The sequence below is a fragment of the Balaenoptera musculus genome, chromosome 9, assembly GCF_009873245.2.
Source record: "Balaenoptera musculus isolate JJ_BM4_2016_0621 chromosome 9, mBalMus1.pri.v3, whole genome shotgun sequence".
Taxonomy (NCBI): Eukaryota; Metazoa; Chordata; class Mammalia; order Artiodactyla; family Balaenopteridae; genus Balaenoptera; species Balaenoptera musculus.
Genome location: NC_045793.1, coordinates 60,128,157 through 60,151,821, shown reverse-complemented (window position 1 = coordinate 60,151,821; position 23,665 = coordinate 60,128,157). Strand labels below are relative to the sequence as shown.

Sequence of the window (23,665 nt, the reverse complement as noted above, 5' to 3'; positions counted from 1 at the left end):
GGAGTAACAAGATATCCAAAGTAAGGAGAAACTTACATGAACACATCTATCTCCTTTTCTACCTGTTAGGCTGCCCCCATTCCTGACCGTTCCTTGACTGAACTTCACTGCAACTAGACCTCTGCCCCGCAGTCATCGCCTTGAGAAGTAGCAGAGTGGAAACATAAAACTGATTTCCTGGATTTGAGTGACAACATTCAGGGGTGTGGGAGACGATAATGGTAGGTAGTCCCCAAGAATTTGGAAATAATGGGACTAGAGCATGATCACTTTCTGAAAGTTAAACTACACCTTATCTTTTTTTTTTTAACTTTTTATTTTATATTGGAGTATAGTTGATTAACAATGTTGTGATAGTTTCAGGCGTACAGCAAAGTGATTCAGTTATACATTTTCCCATTTAGGTTGTTACATAATATTGAGCAGAGTTCCCAGTGCTACACAGGAGGTCCTTGTTGGTTATTCATTTTAAATATAGCAGTGTGTACATGTCAATAAACTAGTCCTTATCTTAAAAGACAGGACATCTCCCAAGTCAAAATGTCACACAGTGCCAGAACATCAAAGCTAGGACTGACCAAAGGTAATGCAAAACCACCACATAAATTAGCAGTGAACAATTGTAAATCTGTTACAATTAAAGGAGAATCAAGTCTTAAATGACAGGAAAAGGGGGTGTGAATTTATCAGGTTTTCTCTAGTGCATCCAGGGAAACAGATGCTCTGACCAGTTGACGTCATCGTTCCCGTGCACCTGTTAGGAGAGTCACCATGATGGCGCCAGGCCGCTACACTGCAGCACCAGCTGTGACAACTGCTCCCCGGGCTCTGGCTCCGTGTATATCCAACCTTCGGTCTTCCACACTCCAGTTAAAGGCAACTCCAGCCTTCCAATTAACTCAGACCAAAAATCTTGGAGACATCCCTGTTTTCCCTTTCTGTCAAATCCCACATCCAATTCAGTAGCGAATTATTTGGGCTCTCCTTTCCAAGCATTTCCAGAATCTGTCTACTTTTCGCCACCTCCTCTGCCATCACCCTATCCCAGCCACCATCATCTCCCATCATATTATTGCAAAAGCCTCCTGAACGGTCTCCTTGCTTCTACCCTGGGCCCACCCCCCTGCTTTACAGTCTATTCTCAGCTGCAATGGTAATTCATTAAAACACAAGTCAAATTATGTCACTTCTCTGCATAAAGCTCTCCAACAGCTCCCATCTCAGAGTAGAAGCCCAAGTCCTGCCATGGCCTCCGTGGCCCTACCCAATCCAGCCCCATCAGTTTTCTGATCTCATATCCAGGCATGCTTCCCTGCTGTTCTTCAAACATATCAAGTACACTCCTGCTTCAAGGACTTTGCATCTACTATTCCTTCTGCCTGATGCACTTTTTTTCTCTAAAAATCCAAAAGATTTGCTTCTTCAAAACTTAGTTCAAATTTCATCTCATCGAGGTCTTACTTCGTCACTCTATTTAAAAGGGCAAACCCCTCCCCCCCACTGCACACGCATCCCCAAGTCTTTCCCATTGCCTTATTTTTTTTCATTACATGTATTACCACCTAACATACCCTATAACATATTTTAAATATTTTTCATTGTTTTCCCGTCTCCTAGCTCCAATGAAGGCAGAGATTTTGTCTGTTTTGCTCACCAATGTGTTGCCAATACTAGAATAGTGACCGGTACAGAGTAGATAACAAATATCTGTTGGATGAATGAACAAATTTGGCTTCAAAAATTGCCTGAGTGCCTTCCTCGCCTCCCAGCCTTGTTCTCCGTAAAAAGGGTCAAGGGTCCACTGGCTTTGAGGTTCTCCTATGACTGCTCCCTGACCCGCCCTCTCAACCCTTTTGCTGTGATCTGGTGTCCTCAATGGCTGTATCATTGCCACACCTAGATTCTACCTCCCTTCCTGGTCCTTTTGAATGTATTACATAATTATACCATCTGCTTGATTTTTCAATGCCTATATTACCTCTGGACTTAGCCTTCAGGATAACCCTTAATGCCCACAGGCTAGTACTGTCCCAACCATACCCAGCTCGGACCTCTGAGTCCAAGGGCCTAAGAACCCAAGTTCTCAGGAGATTGCAGAATACTAACCTATAAGCAGGGGCACGGTGATACCATGGGAAGAAGTTAGGTTTCTCCTGGCAAGTCAGTAAGTTGGCATTTATGTTTGTAGCCTAACATGTAACCTATACTTGCATTGGGTTGTGTGAATTCGTCACTAAGTTGCTGGAGAATTTTGGCTACATAAGAACAATCTAATATCTATACCCTCAAAACTAACATTCAGACCTTAATCCTGCCTGTCTGTCTGTCTAGCTGATTGCTGGCTGGCCCTGTTCACACCTGTCCCCACAGCTGCAACATGACAGGTGACTACAGATAAGAATGTTGATGCCCACGAGTGTTGCCTGCTCATGTTCTCAGCATGTGAGCATGCACCCACACATACGCACATACAGTCATCTGACCCCAAGTTCCTTCAGCAGATCAGAGCGTGCTTCTCCCCACCGCTGCAGTCCATGTTGCCCATTTGCAGGAAAGAAGTAGGGGGCGGAGGGGAAGGAAGGGGGATGATTCACCTGATCGAAGGGGATGTGAGAATACCTTGGGTATCTGAGCAAGATCCCCATACATTTGTAAAGGAGGGAGAAGCACACTAATCAACCAAATTTTCTAATTTGCTAAGAGCCAGGAAACCCAAGTAGTTGGCTCCACGAAATGTATCTTTATGTTAATGCAACTTAATGGGTACTTACTGAGCCCCTATAAAGTGCAAAGTGCTGTTCTGCGTGCTGTGGGACTTACACAAATGATTAAGAGGAAAGTGACCAAAAGGTACAGACTCACAGTTATAAGATAAATAAGAACTAGACTACAGTTAACACTGCTATATAGGAAAGTTGTTAAGAGAGTAGATCCTAAGAGCTCTCCTCACAAGGAGAAATATTTTTTTCTTTTCTTTTTATTGCACCTGTGAGACGACGGATGTTAACTAAACCTATTGTAATCATTTTACAATGTATGTAAATCGAACCATCACGCTGTACACCTTAAACTTATACAGTGATGTATGTCAATTATTTCTCAATAAAACTGGGGGAAAAAAAATCCCAGAGGGGAACACTGGGCTAAGTTGTCAGGCTAAGACACCCTCCCTGCTGGGAGTGTTTGGATAGGTAATACCAACATTTACCACGTACCTCTCCCTTCTTTACACTTTCAGGGCTAACAAAGTGCACGTCTGATTTTTTAGCTATATTAATCTATGCAAAAAGTTATAATACAGCCTTTTGCCCTGGAAAACTACCCTTTGCTTTTGAGACCACAGGTTAACAGTAAAAACAGTCTTATTTCCAGGTTCTCAGAGGATTTATTAATGTAGTGCCCTTGTCAGGTAATAATAAAAGTAACATATTCCTAATTGAGCTCTTACTATATGCTGGGCACTGCTGTAAGTCTTTTCCATGTGTTAACTCATTTAATCTTTTTATTAGTATTCCAGTTGGAAGAAGCAGGACTCAAACCCAGGAAGTTTGGGTTTTAGACTTCCTTAACCACCAGTAGTCAACTTTCCTTAACTGCCATTATACTAACATATAAAAGAAGAAAACAACAACAAAAAGAAAGAGCCTATGAATTTAATTTTTTCTAAAATAAATATGTCTAATTTCTATAAGCAAGGAAAATCTGCTTTTAAAGGTGAACTTTTTGACTGCTTGTTTGTGACCTGTCCCTGTTTACTCCAAATCAAAGTCCCTTGAGAGCCAAGACTTTGGCTGTCCTGGTCACAGCTGTATCTCTGGTGTCTGGAACAGACTTAGGAAGCGCTCATTAAACACATTAGCCATCCTTCTGTTTCTTCCTATTTTCCATTTTATTTCTTTTCAGAAAAAAAGGGCAGGGTCATGATTTGTACAATGAATTATATGATCAACCTATCCATAAATATTTGTTGAATGAATAAATTATCTGAAAAAAAAAAAAAAAAGAGTCTGTCTCAAAAAGCTTATAATATGGTAGGGTCTTTCGAAAACACTAGCTCCACCGCAAGGGAGAATGGAGCGAGTACAGGATAAAGGTTTAAAGCACAAAGGACAGCTTGCAGGAACCAAACCACACAGTGGCCTTCAAGAAGGAGGGGCCGCGAGAGCTGGATATGGAAATGTGGGTCAGACGGGAACCGGGAAAGCATTTCCTGTGGAAGGAGAGCGAGCGTGAGTGAAATGACAAGGGCAAGAAGCAGCAGCCGTGTTTGGGGAACGGCAAACCGTTCAGGTGGACGGTGGTGTGTGGTCAAATGGGCCCGAGGCAGCAGGGGTGCTACGGGAAACAAGCTGGAAAGGTGTGTGTTTGGTGCAAAACTCCCAGGTCTTAACTGACCCAGGTCAACTGTTTCTGCCCTTTGGTCCTTCCTCACTTTAGAAAAGAATTATTTATTTTTAAAATATGTAAGGGTCTCGAAAAAATCAAACATTTCCATGTTAAACCAATCCAATCTATTCAAATGTGTTAAGTAATGCAAACAACGAGAATTAACACTTTCCTTGCGCATCACACCTTTGCTGTATATAATGAAAAAGTGAGAAATTAAGCGCCCAAAATAGGTACCTTAGCATTTGTAATACATTCTTTGCATAAGATAAGCATTCAGGGTGGAAATTCTATTCCCCAAGTAAACTGGTAGTTTTCTGTTCTGCACACTACAAAAGGAATATGGTAGTTGGGTATTCTGGCAAATGCCTTTGAATGGACGTATTTATCTAGCCTCTGCTGGCAGGATGGCTCAGACTTGGAACATCATCGGGGTACATTAAGACATTACTGAAAGAACAAATAAATGAACAGATGAAAGACTGAGCCCTCAAATGCATGATGATGTGGCCAGTTTGTGCAAGCATTTTTTGTTTGTTCGTTTGTTTGTTTTTAATGGTTGTCACAAGCTGTTAAATTTTCTTCAACCTGGCCTGACACTGCTATAGCATTCCCAATGTCTGGCAGGAGTTTAAGGAATATTTGTTAAATGAAGGAATGAATGAACGAATGTTACAATTTGAACAGTTATGTGGGAAAGGAAGTAGACAGAGACTGTCATATTTATTTTTCCAGTCTGGCACCTGCCCTCTTATTTATGCAGGCCCCAAGGGAATGGCAGAACCTGGCCAGAGATGAGAGTGATGCAAGGCTCTATCTAGTATACAAAATCAGAGCTTCTTAAATTTGGAGAAAAAATAATGTAGAGCTTACCAGAGGAATCTCTGGTCTGACCTCTCATTGGTGCAATTATCCCTTCACAGAAAATCTGCACTGGAGGTGACACGCTTGAATTCTCCTGGGCACTGGGAACTCACTGCCTTATAGGCAGCCCAGTTCTTTTTTGAACAGCTTGAATCAATCAAAGGTTCTCTCCATTATGTTGATATGAACTCTCCTTTGGGGCTGCAACAGATAGGCGTCCTCATACCTACTTACCAAAGACAGGGTCCCCACGCCCATCCCTTCACCTGCTTACAGCCCAGAAGCTCTCAGCAGCACCACCTCAAATTCATCCACTTTGTATTCAAGGAGCAGTGGGGGAAGAGGAGAGCCAGAACAGAGGAGAGAGAGGGTGTGCACGTCAAAATGAGCCACACGGTCTCCCGCCCATCACACCCAGCCTCTAGCTCATCAAGCTTTTACCTGCAGTGCTGGCCCCAAGCACACGGACCTTTTAACTTTCTGGACCCAAACAAGCAGAAGGCCTCCAGGATTTAGCCACAGTGGATCTGTATCACGTTCGCATTTAATTTAACATGACTTTGGAGTGGTGGAGGTAATCATGGGGCGGGGGGAGTTTGGAAATGTGTCCTCAGCAGACCTGAATTCCAAGATCAGAATAGAGGTCAACTTCTCTCAAGCTGCTTCCAGTGGGTAGAACAGGAGATTATCTTTCCTCCGTGAATATATGTCATCTGGTGAAGAGAAATGGGTGCGTTTCTTGTACTTGAATAAGACCTGTTGTCTTTGTTGGTGAACTCATAGGTGCAGGAGTCACGTCTCTGTTTATGAGGAAACAACCACTCTCTGCTCTGCAATTCAGAGAAAACACTGTCATAACCCATGTGCAAGTAGGTGCTCGACAGCAGCTCTTAGAGAAGAGGCTGAGTTAGAGGACCTCAGGGCTGAAAGGACCGTCAAGGTCAGCTGGTACCTCTTCCTCTCTCATCATGCTGTGACCCATGGAGAGTGACTTTCGTTAAAGTTCATTTGAATAGACAATTAAAATAGGCACATGAGACTAATGAATTAAAAAATCACATGAACATAGTAGCCCCAAACAGAAAACAATGCAAATATCCATCAATAGGAGAATGGATAAACAAAATGTGGTATGTTCATACAATGGAATACTATCCAGAAATAAAAAGAACAAATTACTGATTAAAAAAAAGAAGAAGAGAGGCCAACTTGATACTCTACAGGTCTCTGGACTAAGGTTGCCTCACAGGCCAGGAAAATGCTAACTGACCATCTGGCCCTTACAACGTACTCACCCTGATCTATTGAGCACAGAAAGAAATGCTCAACGTGATCCGGACTCAGGAAGGTAAGACTTCCAGAATCCTAGGAATTATCAAGCACACATTCATTCTGGGCCCAGACACTCAACAAGTGACACATTTCAGGAAGTCAGTGTTTGTACTAAACACACCAAAATGATCCAGGGGGAAATATTTAAACCCTATAAGAAATGGAAAATTAAGTAGGATTTATTCTTTCAAATCTCACCACAACACTAGGAAGTGGGCACTATTATTATCAGTCCTGCTGCACAGATGAAGAAAATGAGGAACAGGGAGGCAAAGTAACGTGTCAAGGTCACGCAGCTAGTAAGTAGTGACACCGGGATTTGAACCTTGGCCCCAGAGGTCACGCTCTCCTACTACTTCTTAATCACTGTTACAATTAGTTTGGGATCAAATCAGGCCCAAGAACAAAAGAGGAAGAATGAAGATAACACATTAATACTAATGGTTTCGCCCGGTTAACACTGATGTCTGGTCAGCCTACACATTCAAAGAAGTGATTATTCACTTAATTATTAACAACTTCCCTTGTTTGAACCTCCATTACACTTTGTTATACTTCTATTAGGTATTTATCACATTTTACCTTATACAATAACCATGTGATATATGTGATAACATAAAACCCTATGTTACGGATATTAAACTTTCCTATTTTTCTCTGATTAGACATCAGCCCCTTAGGTCTATACCTTGCTCATCTTCATGTGCCTACGAAGCACCAAGTCTGGCTCATGGTTGCCACTCCCTAAGTACTAAAGAATATTCCGGACTAGAATTGAGAAACTAATGAAGGAAGATAAATTTCACCCCTACACATATTTATTTTATTCGTTATCATAAAATCTAGACTTGTAAGCCCACTGATTCCAGGACCCTGTTATCACTCATGATGCTGAAACCATTCAAATGCACTTTATATTCTAAATGGGCATTCTTTCAGGTGCTACTGAAGTTGGGTGTTGAAACCACTACACATGTGGTTGTATCTCAGTGAGCTTCCTAGGGATGTGGTCCGCAGCATGAGTAGGCAGAACTCAGGCAAGCCCCTCCCTTCCAGTCATTTGGATTAATTACAAACATTCCTATTCCCCTCCTCCAGGACCATGCTTAACAACCCCTTTGCAGTCAAGGACAGCCATCTGATCTGCTTTGGCTAATGAAATGTGAGGGACTAGGGCACACTTATCAAGATGAAACCTCTCTCAGCATAAGTCTCTGAGTGAACATGGTCACCAGGGCCCCTTACCGACCCACACTAGACATGTAACACAAGCGAGAAAAATCTTTCATCGTGCTCCTCCGCTCAGGTTTGGGAGTTGTTTTTTATTGAATCATGATGCAGCCTAACCCTATCAGTACACTCCCATGGCCCCAACACACTCCAATGATCCAGCATTCTGGTTACTTTTCACCTTTCTTGATTTGGTGTTGGCAGCTTGCAGTACCCTCCTTTACCACCCCCCACCCAAGCCTGCTGTGGACTGCCCTCTGAAAAGGGTGTCACAAAGACTCTCCCCTTGACCAAACCCTAGACAGGTTCCTCCGAGTGGTTTTCAACTAGGCCCAGTCTGTGGGCAGGTTCTCAAGAGCCCAATTTTAGCAAGAGTCCTGAGAAGTCAGTTTAGCCAGAATCCCCCACCCGCGATATCTGAACACCAGCACCTGATTGATATCTTACTGGATTCCTCACACCCCACCACCTCCCAAGTGATAGCTGATCACCTTGGCCTGCCTTTATCAAGAATCCTATTAGGTTCGTTTAGCCTGAATCCCTGCCCTTATCCCTGATGTTTCCTCTTAATAATTTTCCATCCACTGATCCCCACCCGGCTACTTGGCTATAAATTCCCACCTGTCCTTGCATTCAGAGTTGAGCACAATCTTTCTCCCCGTTGCAAAACCCCATTGCAGTGGTCCTGATATCTATCACGATACATAGTCCCCCTGAATAAAGCCTGCCTTACCATTTCTTTAACAAGTGTTATGAATAAATTTTTCTTTAATAGGTGTAAAGCACTAAGTGTCATTATTAAACATATGGTTGTCAGAACACGTGTCCTGGTTAAAGTAACTTTCATTCTGAATTTTCCCCAAAGAGCTACAAAATATTCTTTTCCACGTGCTGCCCAGATCTACCTTCCCAGTGTTTAGGAAGGCAATGGTGGGGTTGACATTGTCAAGGGGTGTTAAAAAAAAAAGAGACAACAAGCCCAAAATTGAGTCACCTGTGCTAAGTCTATGTCACCAAACCAAAACTTGATACCTAACTTAAAGTTTCAATCCCTCCCAGGAGCAGAATCTTAAACTAGTCCATCTGGAATCACCTGATCGGCACTAGTGAGGTAAATGGGATGCAGCCTGATGCATGAATCGTTGAATAAAGCCGATAAGATCTTTAAAATTTACTCAGTTGAATTTTGTTTTTTAACAGACTTGGCGGCGGCAGTGGGATTCAAAAGAAACTTTTCACAGCTTCAGGGATGATGAGAAACACAGGCATGGTACCCACAAATCCTTTGAGTTCTCTTATTTCTCATCATCTCTGAGGGCTGTGGGTAAGCTCCTCTCAGTTCTCAGCTCTGCTGTCTTTGTGCAGAGGTCCCAATCTAACTGACTTTCCAGTCCAGGGCTTAGCGGGTCATCTTGAGCTGGCAGACAGTTCCATCTGGAACCCAAGTCCCTACCCTTGCTTCAATCCACATTTCCCTATTTGACTAAAATCCCTAGTTCCATGTTGGAAACTGCTGGTGATTCAGCCTGCAATTCCTCATTTGTTCGGAATCCTAGTCCGCAGTCGCCATCTGTTGGGGTCTGCTGATTCAGTCCTTTCCCCAGTCCCCAGTATCACACTGAGACTTGCTGGTGGTACGCACAAGGCCAGTCCACAGGAACATGCCTTTGATGCTGCTGGTGTGCTAGTGTGCACATGTTTGTTTGTCTCATTTATACAGATAGAGGCTATTGCTAATGGAATCTCAGAAGCCAAAAGCTGTAAAACTGGTGGGCCTGGACTGAGAACTTAAAAACTGTTAGAGTGCTACCTAACTCTGAAAGACTCCTGTGCTAGATAAGTTGGTCACAGAATGGCTAGACTGACACTAGGTCACCCACTAAACCCAAGAAAATTTTCATCCAACAGGGTACATTGTAAAACACCACACAATCCCCGGTCTACCAGCACATCCCTCTTAGGTATTAATTTGGCTCAGAGAGACCCAAGACCTAGCTAGCTTAAAAAAAAAAAAAAATGGGATCTTTAAGTTCCAGAGTTGAGCATGCCACCTTCTGGCACACCTGCTCTTTTTCTCTAAGAACTTTAGTCCTGGAAACTGTATATATCTACAAAAATTGCAAAATCTTACTAAAAACAACCTAGAATTACAATGGCCATGACAGGGAATGTTCCAATTAGATTGATTGTTCATTTAAGAAGTACATTTGAAAGCAAAAGTTCCCAAATCAACAAACAGAATGGGATACCTATTTCAATTGGTATGCAGAAGCTTCCAAAAAGCTTCAAGATTCCAAAACAGCATCATTAAAAAATTCACTGCAAAAGGCTAATTAAAAATTAACAAAGATGCAAGAGGTACCTAAAATAAAAGACAGTAAGACACGTAACTCCTCCTGCTCCCCTCTATCCACCTTTACCTGAGTACTCATGCTCTCTAATTCTCTGTCTAAACTGCCTTTCCACCCTGGACAGTCACCTTTTAAAATAAACCACCCAAAAAAAAAATAAAAAAATAAAAAATAAATAAACCACCCACCCAAGGCTGCAGGAGATCCTCCCCAGGTATCTTTCACTCCTCGGCCAAAGACCAAGCTAAGGACCATAATTAAAGAATTTCCTAAACCCACGGAGGATCCCCAAAAGTTTTCTGAAGTATTTAGAGTCCTCATTGGAGCCTATGATCTGGGGCTGCCAGATCTTTATCAGCTCGTGCACATGCTGGTAGGACCTGGTGAAGCCCAAAATTGTATGTAAGAAGCAGGATGCTGTAACCCTACTGATGATATTCAAGATCCTTGATCTTCATCATGGTCCCTTTATGGAGCAGAAAAAGCTTGCACAATGCAGCTGATCTTCTAATAGCCATTCCTAGAGTCTTCCTGGCCCACAATGATTGGTCTGTTATTCAAACATGCAAACAAAAAATGAATCTGTGGCCGACTTTAAAACCCAACTGGAAGCTCTCTTCCTAAGGCATCCTGGGTTCCATACCATAAATGATGTCACCCAACCTGCTCTAGTTGCCCAACTTGTAAATGGATTATCTCCTGAGATTAGCAGATTGATAAAAAGGCAGAAAATAGGACAGGAGGCCACTGGTTTGACTGAACCCATGACCACTGCTGAGCACTTTGAAAGGACTTTGGAATAAGACTGTAAACAAAAGTCTGCCAAACTATTAGCCTTTACAACTACAATAGTTCCAAGGCCAGAGACCTAAAATAATACCAGGGCCTCCCACACTGCACCCTCCAAGAGGGTCCATCATCAAAACATTGGCCTAGGGATCCATGTCTCAATTGTAATCAACTGGGGTACTGGAAAAAAGAATGCTCCCATTGATCCTGTAAAAATTCTTCAACATCAACTTAAATTCTCTCATATCTTCCCCCAAAGGGGGGCCCTCATATGGGTCCCTCCAAGAGTTGACGGGACTCCGACAGATTCTCTGGTAAACTGCCACCAGTAATTCCTTTACATAGCCCAGGGGAAATTAAAATTTAATGGGAAACCTTGCCAAATTGTGATAGATACCAGAGCTACACTCTCTACTTTAAATCCCAGAGAACAACAAATGCCTTGGAGTGAAAAAGAAGTTTCCACACTGGGTATCTAATAAAATTCTATCTCAATCAGTACAAATGACTCTGGGACCTTTCACTGAAAAACATTCCTTTTTGCTCTGTGATACAGCTGTAGTCAATCCATTAGGTAGCGATCTCCTTTCTAAATTAAAAGAGCTAATAAATCTTGCTTCTAATGGAGACCTCACCTTAGAATGTCCTGACCAACCGGAACCTGATCTTTTATGTTCTTTACAATCTGTCCTTGATACAGAAGAGGAAGAATTCCAGCAAAAGACCTCTAACTTAATCGAGGTGCCTGAAAATCTGTGGGCTACCTCTAACACTGACACTGGGAGAATAAGAAGTGCAGAGCCTATAAAAATTCGGAGAGACATAACTAAACCTCTTCCTAAACTGCCTCAATATCCATTAAAACCTAAGACCACACAAGGCTTCATACCAATAATAGAAGACCAATTCACGCAGGGGCTAACCATTCCCTGTACCAGCCCCTGTAACACCTGGTCTTGTCAGTCCCAAAACCTAATGGGTGGGGATGGCGATTTGTCCAGGACTTGAGAGCTATTAACAAGATTCCCCATTTTCCAGTTGTTCCATTCCCCAAAATCCTTTGTCACAAGTTCCATCAGACTCAAGATGGTTCACCCTTGTGGAGCTTTGTCTTCTTCAGCATCCCTGGGGACTCCAACAGCCACTATCTATGCATCTTTACTTGGAACAATCAACAATATACCTGGACAGGCATGCCTCAACGGTTCATTGAGGCCCCTTCTGATTTTTCCCAAGTGTTCCACCAAGATTTATGTACACTCCAGGTTCCTAGGAAATCAACCCTTCTACAGTAAGAATACAGATGACCTTTTGCTATATTCAGTTACCAAAGAGGCATCCATAAAGAATTCCACTTATTTGCTACAACAGTTAGCTAAAAAAGGACATAAAGTCTCCAAGGAAAGATTACAATTATCTCTAGACACTACCCATTACCTAGGTCATAATCTAAGCGCTGAAGGAATCCAGCTGTCTCCAAAAAGAATTAAGCTAATCCAAGAATTCCCTAGGCCAACACCTAAGCGACAACTTTGTGGATTCCTAGGCCTGGCTGGTTATTGCAGACTATGGGTTCCTAATTTTTCTCTCGTGGCTTTCCTGCTCTATGAACTCACTAAAAACTCAGTCCCTGAACCAGTTCCTGGGGAAGATAAACATGAGCAGGCCTTTATCAAACTAAAACAAGTGCTGCAAGAACCGCCTGCCCCAGGGCCGCCCAACGTCAAAACCATTCCCCTTATTTGTACATGGAAGAGATAACCAAGCCCTGGGGAATGCTCACACAAGAACATGGTAAGCATAGGCCTAGTGCTTATTACAGCACACAATTTGATGCAGTTGCTTGTACCTATCCCAACTGCCTTAAGGCTGTAGCTGCAAAGTTAGCAGAAGCCTCAGCAGATTTAACCCTAGGAAATGACATTTATTTACAAACTCCACATATTGTCCAAGGTCTTCTTAATTCTGAATTGACTCAACATTTCTCTGCAAACAGACTAACCTCCTATGAGATCCTTCTGCTTTCTCCACCTAAATTGCATCTAAACATTATAAGGTCCTTAATCCTGCTACGTCACTACCCCTGCCTGAAGAAGGTGAGCCCCAAGACCTCGAGGTAATAACATCCCATTTCGTGACACCACGTCCTGTCAACGAGAAGCCATCACAATGAGAAGCCCGCACGCCGCAACAAAGAGTAGCCCCAGTTCACCACAACTAGAGAAAGCCTGCGCACAGCAACGAAGACGCAACGCAGCCAAAATTAATTAATTAATTAATTTTTTTTAAAAAATGAGCCCTTGTTCCAGACTTTTGCCACCCCGATGTCCTTGCAACAGGCAACAGCCTGCTTCTGAGTCAGAGAAATCATGATGGGCAAACAATGGTTGTAAATTCAATGACCGGTCAGGGCTACAGGAAACCCAGGATGGTGCCTGGCTCTTCCTGACTCCCTGGCAAACCCCATTTTTCAGTTTTTGCATTCCTTCACCCACCATGGTGCAATTAAGATGACTGAAACCATGAATAAACACCGGTGGTCACCTCCCCTGAATTTACATCACTGAGTAAGAAAAGACCTACCAGACGGTGCTCATGATTCCGGATTTGCTTCTGTTGGCAGGTCCCTACTTGCCTGGTTCAGAGTGAGTACAAATGAAGCTATGATCAAGAATCTCTCCTTGACTCTTGAAAACACTGCAGAATCCACTTCTAAAGCAAGAGCTGCCCAAGAAAAATCCTTAGACTCTCTGGCCAAGGTTGTTCCTGATAATAGGATAGCCCTTGATTGTCTTTTAGCTGAACTAGGTGTCTGTGCCATGGTCAACACCACCTGTTGTACCCGTAGTAACACTTCTGGGGAAGTTGAAACTCAGCTATACAAGATCACTGAGCGAGTCAGTTGGCTTAAGAAAGTGACTATTTCAATGGGGTCTTTCTTTGACTTAATAGATTTTGATCAGTTGGGTCTTGAGGACCATGGCTCTGAAGTGCACTCCAGACATTGGGAATTGTCCTGTTTATAACAATCATAGTAATCTCCCTGGCACGATGTATTCTCACAGAAGCTTTAAATGCATGTTCACAGCAGCCAACCACCAAGCAAATGATCTCTCTAAGACTGGAATTTCAGAAAAGAAGCAAAGAAAATGACCGATGTAAAAAATGTGAACTTGAAGTTGTGACCCGTGAATACCACAGAGAGGATGATTAAAAAAAAAAAAAACATGAGAACTTCAGAGCGGTAGCTGGGAGTGGTGCTAATGCCTTAAATTTTGATCACATCTCTCAGTAAAGCTAACAGTCTGATCAAAAGGCAGGAATTGTTATTTAAAAAAAGAGAGAGAGAAAGACAACAGGCCCCAAACAGAGTCACTTGTGCTAACCCACATCACCAAACTGAGTCTTAATACCTAACTTAATTACAGTTTCAACCTCTCCTGGGAGTAGAAACTTAAACTGGTGTATCCGGAATTACTGATCAGCACTAGGCAGGTAATCTGCCTCGTAGACCCTGCCATCCCCTAAAGGAAGGTGACCTTGCCACAAACAATCCACTCTTTCCCTAGTAACTTCCTTGTCTTGCCCCCTTCTGCCTACAAAAGTCTTCCATTTTGTAAAGCTCTTCGGAGCTCCTTTCTATCTGCTAGATGGGACGCTACCCAATTCATATTTTGCTGAAAAAAAACCCAATAAGATTTTTAAAATTTACTCAGTTGAATTTTGTTTTTTAACTGAGGTGATGTTTCCAACACCCTCGCCCATCCCCCAAAGCAAAGTTCTACCCAGTTTACTGAGGTAAATGGCTCTGTCTAGGCACAATGTACTTGGGAAAGGGAACATTTGAAGACAGTATCCTTCTCCTCTCCTATAACTGTTTTGTAACCCAACTTTTCTATCTACTTTAAACTGAAATCTACAACTTGGCCTTCAAATTTTAGTAATTCATATTTCTTTATTTTGAAAAACAAAGGGCTCTCAAAGGAAATGACTACAATTCCCCCCTTTAAAGTTCATGGCAAAAGATATGAGATTTCATCCTTACGTGATATGCCAATTACTTTTCAGCAGCATTCGAAAAATATTAAAAAGCTTAAAAGAGGAAGCAGGAAAATCTGTATTCAAAACCACAAACCTGGCCTTTACAAAGTCCCTGGGTGGTCCATATTTGCATTGGGAGATTTAGTTTGGCATTTTAACTTAGGTAAATAGACTCTCACTTTCCTCTGAGCCTGAAAACATTCAAAGAGAGAGGATCCTCTTTCGGAGCCAGTGGTAACCTATACCTTCTGAAAGTGAACAAAGTCACACTTTTCAAGGAAACAAGCAGAGAAGTTTTCTGTTTTTCTTTCTCCCACAAAATACACACCAATTCCCACAACCCCTTGCTATTTTGATACTAATGGGGGAGATGGTGAAACAGGAGACACGCTTCATTTTAAAAGGGGACACTGTCAAAACACACATTCCCCACAGGGCCTTCTACCCTTTCAGCCACCCAAACCCAGCAACTACTAAAATCCCACAAGCTGATTCTGAGACAGAATCCCATGATCATCCTCTCCACATGGGCCCACTATAACATTCAACAACTTGATCAACTTTTAAAGGCTTACATATGTGCACAACAGGATCTAAACTACTTTCAAAAGGAGAGGACTTCATTCCATTTCAATTACTAAAACCTCCAGCTTGTCAAACAAAGAAATGGGTACTATTTCAAGTTAGAGCGGGAAAATCCGTATCCTACAAGGGAAACTGTAGGCAAAGGATATAAAATATTGTCATCATTTATTCATTAGAGCTATTTAAAATACATGTGTTACTCTTGGTTTCACTCTACATATTAGCATAAAATAGAAATCTGACAAATGAATCAAAATTTCCCCTCCCCCTCCCAGAAAGGAACCCAAGTACTGCCCTGCTCAGAGAGTGTCAGATCAAAGCCAGATCAAAAGAATTAGACCAAGGGACTCATAAAGGAAAACACAAGACTCAAACCATCCTACCTGTCACTTCTAGAATGAAAGATTATCTTCCTCAAGACTGCCCTTCCCCCAGCAGAAATGTTCAATGTGATCCTGATTCAGGAAGGCAAGGCTTCCAGAATTCTAGGCATTACCAAGCCCACGTTCATATTGGGCCCAGACGTGCAATAACAGTTACATTTAAGGAAGTGAATGTTTTACTAAACACATTAAAATAATCCAAGGGGGAAAGAATTAAATCTTATAATAAAAGGAAAATTAAGTAGGATTTATTCTGGCTAATATTTCAGGTCAACAAAGCTCGTTGAGATGTACCACCTGTAAGACCCTCTGCTGAAAGATACAAAGGATGCCTCAGGGAGCCTAGTGTCTTGAAGTGGAAGGAGGCAGGTACATAGCATAATTCACTTTTTAAAAGTATACCTTTGGGGCTTCCCTGGTGGCGCAGTGGTTGAGAATCTGCCTGCCAATGCAGGGGACAAGGGTTCGAGCCCTGGTCCAGGAAGATCCCACATGCCGCGGAGCAACTAAGCCCGTGCGCCACAACTACTGAGCCTGCGCTCTAGAGCCCGCGAGCCACAACTACTGAGCCCACATGCCGCAACTGCTGAAGCCCGTGTGCCTAGAGCCTGTGCTCCGCAACAAGAGAAGCCACCACAATGAGAGGCCCGCGCGCCGCAGCGAAGAGTAGCCCCCGCTCGCCGCAGCTAGAGAAAGCCCGCGCCCAGCAACAAAGACCCAACACAGCCAAAAATAAATAAATTAAATAAATAAATTAAAAAAAAAAAAAGTATACCTTTGGTTCAAAGCAGGGCAAGATCACACAAGTCCCTGAGAAGATAAGGCTAGAGAGTGGTATCATGGCTGTTGAATAATAAAAAGTATCTTCCACGCATTGAGCATGTACCACATACTGGACCCAGTACTCTCATTATCTGCAATCCTTACAATAATTTTGCAAGCCAAGTATTGTTAGCCCCATTTCACAGATGAAGAAACTGAGGCTCACACAGGCAGTCAGTGGAATATCAGGCTTTTTCTTTCCTTTCCCTTATGCTGCCTTTTAAATGTTATGCTCTTCTTATCTTGTAGAAGACCAAAGAAATGGACTTAAATTACAGCAGAGAAGATTTCAATAGAAAACCAGAACATCTAAAGCAGGGCTTCTTAACCTTGGCTGTTCTGCGCATTGTAAGCTGTCCAGCGGCACCCTGATCCTCCCCACTACAGATGCCTACAGCCACCCTCTCTCCCCAAATGTGATAACCAAAAATGTCTCCAGACATTGCCAAATGTCCCCTGGGAAGGACAATCACTCCTGGCTGAGAACCAGTGATCTAAAAACACTGGAATGGGCAGATCTCTTCCTGTAAATCACTAAATAGCAGAAAGACAACTATCCATACAGTCACCTGCCTGAGGGCAAGAGATGGGACCACTGGCTCTGCTGTTCTTTCTGGCCCTGCCACCTTGAGTTTGAGCCACACAGACGAAGGCCATGGACCTGACTCCCAGCACTGGCCCCGCAGTGACCTGTGACACACAGCACCTGTGCTAGATAAATATGTGCTCTTCAAACTGGCATTGTGTGCCGCTGGCATCCATGAGGCTTTCTAAAGAGCATGCAGGAATGTTATTATGAGCTAATAACATCATAATTTCGAGATCCGGAACTTCTGTCTGTAGGCTTTCCAAAAACTGACCAACCAGAGAACACACCTGTGGTTGTACAATCATTCAGGGCCTCCTTTCCCACCTCCATTACCAGGGGAAAAAAAGGAAACACAAATCTTACTGTGATGCTTGACCACAAGGTATAAAAATACCCTTTTGATGAAGAGCTTCTTCAGGTACTTTTAAAATAGAGGTTGGTATAGCACTTAAATTTTAATTTGGATTCAAAGAATGACGTCATCGTTTTATTTTTAAATGTCAAAGTTTACAATATTCTGGAAATTACATTCATTGTGATTCTTTAAACTTACAATAAAAATGTTAGATGCCAACCTAAAGTGTGTGGGGGTGAGGGAGCAGTAAACTTTTTAAAAACCTTTAAAGGTTATAGGAGAGAAAAAAGGTTGAAGCATAATGAAGCACACTGGTGTCTGTTCCCAGGCCAACCTGCTGATCAAAGGCAGTCCTCCTCTACAGTGCCTGAGACTCATTTTTATTATAAAGAATGTTCTTGACTCTAACATAAATTTCTGCTTTATGTGTTTGCCACACTGATGGCATTAGCGGGTCTGTACCCAAAAATGAAACAATGGGGAAGGATCGCCAGATTGACACGAACTGAAAACTAAAGGGCATGTAGGTCATCTGGTAAACAGAGGTCCCCCCAGGATTAAGTACCAAGTTAGTGTTCCAGAAGCCACGATATCAAGTAAGCCCCAGAACACCGCACAACTCAGCTTTGAAGTAAGTTCATTTTTGCAACGAATAGTCTTGCAGCTACCCCGGCAAAATCAACCAATCAACTCTCTGGGCTTGGCTGTAGACTGCTATGCATTTGCTGCTCAGCAAGATACCTGGGCACACCTGAGAATCAAATGTGTGGGGCATGAGCACACACCTCAAGGGAAAGCAGGGCTTGCTTATCCTCTGCCACGCTGAGAAATGTCTAATTTTCTTGTTCCCCTTTGATAACACATTTAGGCTTTTCCTATCAGCATGTGAGAGTGTTCCCGAGGAACTCTCCGTCCTGCCACAATAAAAAGCTACACTAAACAGCACTTTTTGGTGTCCCACATAGAGAAACAACGAAATATGTTGGGAAGAGAATAAACAGGCTTTGGACTCTGGCCAACCTACATTTGAAATCCAGCCCTTCTACTAACTGGCCTCATGTGGCCTTGACCGAGTGGCTTAATGTTTCCAATCATCTGATTCCTTGTTTGTCAAATGCAGATAAAAATGTCAGCCTTACAGGGATGTTGGGAAGAGTCGATGAACCCTAAGTGTGAAAAGGGTAAGTGCCTAGTGAATGGCCAGCAGTGCTAGGGCTGCCTGGGGTCCTGGAGACCTCACTTGGTTGCAGCATGCATCAGTATATGTTGTACTTGGACCTGGGCACTCTAGCATGCCTCTGTAGCGAAATGCCAGCAATGTCCAAAGAACCTTTTTTCTTGGCTGGTTCTAACAGGAGAGTTTGCCTTGTTTCCAACACATTTCAGCAGAATGGCCGCTGCTCCTCCCCGTTCCTAAACAGTGCACTTGAACCAGTGGTTCTCAATCTCTTTTTAGTCACAAATACCCAGTCTTTCCCTAGAAAACTGCATTTAGCACACATGCATAAAATTTTGCATCAATTATATCGGGTTCAATGACCACCTGAAAACTCTCATATGCCTGCCCTCCATGGTGCCTATGACTCCTGCTTAAGAAGACTCCTCTAAACAAAGACTCAGGAGATGCTTGATAAACATGTGGCTCCTCGGCTGGCACCTGGGTAGTGGCGTCTATGTTACAATGTAAGCTTCACGCTGACAGTCTGGTGCCAGGCTTCCTGCAGAGAAGCAAAGGAAACAAGTCCTGGGTACCAACGAAGAGCTCCCAGTCAAGAGGACTCAGTTTTTACATGGACCTGGGCAATGGTTTATAAATTTCAGAGTAATGAGAGTGGAGTTAATTTTAGTTAATTCTCAAAAGAAGTGAACCCTAGAAGTTCACGGTCCCAGCAAAGTCCCCAAAAGAACATACTTTCTCACATTTTCTAGGGAATGTAGAAGACACAACAGTTTCTAGTAAAAGGGATCCCTGATCAATGGAACAACTATTTACATGGTATTTGAGATCCACAGAGTATTATGGAGAATTACTAGTTTCATTAAGGAGACAGAACGAAGGCAATATCTGACTTCAAAAGAGCTATGGTCCTACGTTGGTTTTGCCATATCATCCACACCTACCAATCAACTGGCAAAAAAGTATGGCTACACTTAAGGCTTAAAAGAAATAGCAATGGCTCACAAGGAAAATGGGCAACAAACCCAAAAGAAACAGACAAGCTCAGCTTTTTTGCTTCTCACAGGGGACGCTAGCTAAAATGGATGAGTACTGGTTTTAGAGTCAGACCTGATTTGAATCCTACCTCTGCTATGTATTAAGTATATCACTTAACTCAGTTTTTCATCATCTGTAAAATATGGATAATAATGTCTACTTCATAAGATTAATACAGGGATTGAAATGAGATAACATAAGAGCCTGGTATTCAATATATGAAAATTAACCAATATAAACTGTCCTATAGAAGAGTACAGTCAGATTGCCCAGGTTCAAATCCTGGCTCTACAACTTATTAGCCGAGCAATTTTCAGAAAGTTACTTGACACCCTTGTGTCTTAGTTTCCTTGCCTGTCAAATAGGATTACAAATAATATCTACCTCATCAGATTTTTGTGAGGATTAAATAAGTTAATACATGAGAAGTAGTTTAAAGTGTAATGCCTGGCCAAGTGCTCAGTACATTTTAGTAAATGTATTGGTAATGTAATACATTCAGCAAAGGCATGCAATACATTTAGGAAACGTACTGAGCACTGCTAAAGTGCTCGGAATATTATTATCAACCTTTGTTTTATTTGATGGGGCAAAGTATAGGGAGAACAAGGTGATGAAAGAATATACTTAAGTTTGCAATGCATGTGTGTGACCTCTACATTTGATGCTATTAGGTGACAGAAGGAAACAAGGTGACCAGGGAGGATGAGTGGCCCACTGATATAACTGTTGATGAAGCCTGTACACATCTGTCTGTGCTAAGAGACGTGGCTGGCATGTATTTTACAAGACTCGTCTGCATCGTTGTTTTGAATATGAACAGAGCAGCACCCAGGCTTTATCTCCAAGAATTACTTGACTCAGCACTGGAGTCAAGGAAAAGGCTCACTTATTAAAGGCAGACTCTGGAAGGAATATTTGGGGAAGTAGGAGGGGTGGGAACAAAGTTCATAGAGCCCCCTCTTAGGCATGAAACATGATGAGAAATGTCTGATGACTTCTTACCATCTCAGTTCACTAGAAACTAGGGACCAGGGAGCACCACTTGTGAGAACTCTGCTCCACTCTTCTGTGGGTTGAGTTTATCTTCTCTGCCCATATCCCTAGTGGTGATTATACATAATGATATAGACCTGTAACACCAAAAATGCTTCAGGACTTATTTCTAGCAGGAGAGGAGGAAAGGCTGGGTGTGGGGAGGGGCTGAACCATCCCTCTCCTCCAGGGCACTGTGCAGAAGCTCAGCAACCCTGAGGTCCAAGAGAGAGGAAGCAGGTGCATCAGTGCCTGAGACAGGGAAGAAAAAGAGAGATGTGGAAGATGTTATGGGCCAAGAATGGGGCCCAGAGCTGAGCAGGCTGAAAAAAGCCTGCATTGTGCCCCCAACTATATTAATTAAACATACCAATGATGATGCTAGAAGATTTTTAAAAGAAATGGCTCTTGGAGCACTGGATCCTCAAACCTTAAGAAAGATTGGGGAGTTGGTTCCTATGAAGAGAACATTTGATGACTTAGTGGTAGCAATGTATGATTTTATTTTACTAAGAAACATAGTCAGAAGAGCAGAGTTTGGGTCCTTTTTTTCCATGCCGAAACTTGCACTGAGTGCAAATTTCGAATTTACTAATAGTGATCAACGTCTTTCTCTATAATTTCCACAGTGAAAATGTATACAGAGGCAGTCACCCATATCTGTGCTAATATTACCCATATGATGTCTTCTGCAGCTACCATGCCTTACCTTTGGTTATGTTTTCTGCTAATCTGGAATATTTGCAAGCAATTTTGCACAACCCTGAACTACAATAAGTCTACAATGCCCACTTGAAAGGCATTCCAGGCAAGAAAATGGCTGGCTACTTGTTCTGACCCTTACCTAGATGTGGGAGAGTCCAGGATAAGGAATATATTCCATCTGCTGCATTTTGCTGAGCCTCTAATTTCCTAAGTAATTTCCTGTCCTGATCCTGGGTTTCTGTTCATCCTTACTACAAGTCATGAGACTCCCGGACACTCAGCTCCCATCAGTGTCGCCAGGGTCACTGACCTTATGATGACAACGCACGGATTTATAAGGCCAGAGCGATGCGGTAGTGGGAGTGGGGGAAGGAGAGGCACGCGGCCGCGAAGGTGTTTACTAAAACACATCCCCCAGCCACACTTTTTTTTTGCAGCAGTGAGAGAAACGGGCACCTTCTTGCGTGAGTGTTTAATTAATGCCTTGCTGGAAGTACCTTCGCTTCCTTCGACTTGGCGGGTAGCAACAGCATTTAAGAGCTTTGCAGACAGCTGAAAATGTACTCAAACAGCACCCATTCCCCTCCCTCTGCAACCCCCCTCCCTCGGGGGCCGTCAGCTGGTTGCCCTGAGGGGTGCGGATTTCACTGTCGCTAACCTTCTGCTCCCCAGGAGAAAACCGAGGCGGGGCGCACTGGGACGCCCCTCCCAGCCCACAAGGTGATGACACCACTACTCACTCTTTCTCATCTGCCCTCGCCTCCTGGCTCAGCCGGGAGAGCCGCAGCAAGGGGCTGCAGCTGGCGGGGGGTGGGGGGGCTTTGGCCGCTTTCAGGCGCCGCGGAGCACGCAGGAGCCCGGGGAGGGGGCCGAGGCCAAGGTCCGGCTGCGGCTGCCGCGACCGCACTACTGCCCGGCGGCTCCAAAAGCCGACAACCCGGGGGCGGCAGGGTTGAGGAGGGGCACGGAGGCGGCGGCCCGGGGAGCGCGACCCCCCCTCCCGTTTACCTGGACGCGGTCGGCGGCGGCTGCGCAACTGGGCTCGAGAGCGCGGCCACGGCTCCCCGGCGGCGGCGGCGCTCGTGCGCTTCCCGAGGGCGGCGGGCCCGGCGCGCGCAGGATGTGCTGTCTCACGCTGCGCCGGCCGCTCGGCTCACGCTCCTCCGGGACCCACAGCACTTCCTCCCTCGCCGGAGCCTGACACTGACAGCTCCCTGCGAGCACCCAGTCTGCGGCTCGCCCCGCCCCCGGCCCACGCCCTCCACGCCCAGCGCTCCTCCCGCGGGAGGGCCCTCCGCACCCGGGATTGCGACGAGCGGGTGGCTCCGGCCCAGAGGCTGGTGGCAGCAGCGTACCTGGGGAGGTCTATCCGTCTACCCCTGTGCCACCGGTAGGACTCGCCTAAGTGGCTGCAAACGGAAGAGCTTCAGTGTTATGAGAGCTCCTGCCGACATGCCAACATGGCACAACTTTCACTCCCTGACAACTACTTTAGGTTATTTAAACAGAAATAGAGAAAGCTCAGATCCATCTGTCACGCACAAAGACTTATAGATTTAGCCTTAATTTTTCCCAGAGGAAAAAATATATATTCAGCTTGTCTCCACAACATTGCTTCTTAAAGTCCTAGCTTTTAAAAATCTGGGTAACAAAATATCCTCCATATGCTAAGTGAAATAAGTCAGACAGAGAAAGACAAAGACTGTGTGATATCACTTGTATATGGAATCTAAAACATACAAGGAACTAGTAAATATAACAAAGGAGCAGACGTACAGATATAGAGAAGAAATTAGTGGTCAGTGGGGAGAGGGAAGGCGGAGGGGCGTTTTCGGGGTAGGGGATTAAGAGGTACAAACTATCATGTATAAAATAAGCTGCAAGGATATATTGTACAACAGAGGGAATATAGCCAATATTTTATAACTGTAAATGGAGTATACCTTTAAAAATTGTTCACTATATTGAACACTATATTGAATC

The 23,665-nt window shown here is 43.6% G+C and overlaps 1 protein-coding gene across 4 annotated transcripts in view; it reads right to left on the bottom strand.

Annotated features, from left to right (window-relative positions):
- Nucleotides 1-22,897, bottom strand: part of DYNC1I1 (dynein cytoplasmic 1 intermediate chain 1) — a 339,110-nt gene extending 316,213 nt beyond the window's left edge. For 2 of the 4 annotated variants that reach the window (XM_036863141.1, XM_036863140.1), the window contains exon 1: nt 22,691-22,896. The gene's annotated coding sequence lies outside the window, so the exon portion shown is untranslated. Of the gene's footprint in view, nt 1-22,690 lie in introns of all 4 variants that reach the window. The other 2 variants (XM_036863139.1, XM_036863142.1) reach the window with 2 other exon arrangements.
- Between the last annotated feature and the right edge of the window lie 768 nt (nt 22,898-23,665).